Below are 2139 nucleotides of genomic sequence, written 5' to 3'. Positions count from 1 at the left end.
CGCGGTAGCGACGACGGACGCCGAGACGAGCACGTGACACCACTGCCGCCCTGTCTTAGCGTAACGCGAGTCGAGGCGGACGTCGTCGCGGTAGCGACGATGGATGCCGAGACGAGCACGTGACACCAGTGCCACCCTGTCTTAGCGTAACGCGAGTTGAGGCGTACGTCGTAGCGGTAGCGACGACGGACGCCGAGACGAGCACGTGACACCAATGCCTCCCTGTCTTAGCATAACGCGAGTTGAGGCGGACGTCATCGCGGTAGCGATGACGGACGCCGAGACAAGCACGTGACACCAATGCCACCCTGTCTTAGCGTAACGCGAGTCGAGGCGGACGTCGTCGCGGTAGCAACGACGGACGCCAAGATGAGCATGTGACACCACTGCCACTCTGTCTGAGCGTAACGCGAGTCGAGGCGGATGTCGTCGCGGTAGCGACGATGGACACCGAGACGAGCACGTGACACCACTGCCTCCCTGTCTTAGCGTAACGCGAGTCGAGGCGGACGTCGTCGCGGTAGCGACGACGGACACCGAGACGAGCACGTGACAGCAGTGCCACCCTGTCTTAGCGTAACGCGAATCAAGGCGGACATCGTCGTGGTAGCGACGACGGACGCCGAGACGAGCACGTGAGACCAACGCCACCCTGTCTTAGTGTAGCGACGACGGACGCCGAGACGAGCATGTGACACCACTGCCGCCCTGTTTTGCGTAAAGCGAGTCGAGGCGGACGTCGTCGCGGTAGCGACGATGGACGCCGAGACGAGCACGTGACACAAGTGCCACCCTGTCTTAGCGTAACGCGAGTTGAGGCGTACGTCGTAGCGGTAGCGACGACGGACGCCGAGACGAGCACGTGACACCAATGCCTCCCTGTCTTAGCATAACGCGAGTTGAGGCGGACGTCGTCGCGGTTGCGACGACGGACACCGAGACGAGCACGTGACACCAATGCCACCCTGTCTTAGCGTAACGCGAGTCGAGGCAGACGTCGTCGCGGTAGCGACGACGGCCCCCGAGACGAGCACGTGACACCATTGCCACCCTGTCTTAGCGTAACGCGAGTCGAGGCGGACGTCGTCGCGGTAGCGACGACGGCCCCCGAGATGAGCATGTGACACCATTGCCACCCTGTCTTAGCGTAACGCGAGTCGAGGCGGACGTCATCGCGGTAGCAACGACGGACGCCGAGACTAGCACGTGACAGTACTGCCACCCAGTCCTAGCGTAACGCGAGTCGAGGCGGACATCGTCGCGGTAGCGACGACGGACGCCGAGACGAGCAGGTGACACCATCGCCTCCCTGTCTTAGCGTAACGCGAGTCGAGGAGGACGTCGTCGCGGTAGCAACAACGGACGCCGAGACGAGCAGGTGACACCATAGCCTCGTTGTCTTAGCGTAACGCGAGTCGAGGCGGACGTCGTCGCGGTAGCGACGATGGATGCCGAGACGAGCAGGTGACACCACTGCCGCCCTGTCTTAGCGTAACGCGAGTCGAGGCGGACGTCGTTGCGGTAGCGACGACGGACGCCGAGACGAGCACGTGACACCAGTGCCACCCTGTCTTAGCGTAACGTGAGTCGAGGCGGACGTCGTCGCGGTAGCGACGACGAACGCCGAGACGAGCATGTGACACCACTGCCACCCTGTCTTAGCGTAACACGAGTCGAGGCAGACATCGTCGTGATAGCGACGACGGACGCCGAGACGAGCACATGACACCACTGCCACCCTGTCTTAGCGTAACGCGAGTGGAGGCGTACGTCGTTGCGGTAGCGACGATGGACGCCGAGACGAGCACGTGACACCAGTGCCACCCTGTCTTAGCGTAACACGAGTTGAGGCGGACGTCGTCGCGGTAGCGACGATGGCCGCCGAGACGAGCACGTGACACCATTGCCACCTTGTCTTAGCGTAAGGCGAGTCGAGGCGGACATCGTCGCGGTAGCAACGACGGACGCCGAGACTAGCACGTGACAGTACTGCCACCCAGTCTTAGCGTAACGCGAGTCGAGGCGGACATCGTCGCTGTAGCGACGACGGACGCCGAGACGAGCAGGTGACACCATCGCCTCCCTATCTTAGCGTGACGCGAGTCGAGGCGGACATCGTCGCGGTAGCAACGACGGACG

This window comes from Triticum dicoccoides, chromosome 6B, assembly GCF_002162155.2.
Source record: "Triticum dicoccoides isolate Atlit2015 ecotype Zavitan chromosome 6B, WEW_v2.0, whole genome shotgun sequence".
In the NCBI taxonomy this organism is placed as follows: domain Eukaryota; kingdom Viridiplantae; phylum Streptophyta; class Magnoliopsida; order Poales; family Poaceae; genus Triticum; species Triticum dicoccoides.
Note: the sequence above shows the minus strand (reverse complement) of the source record.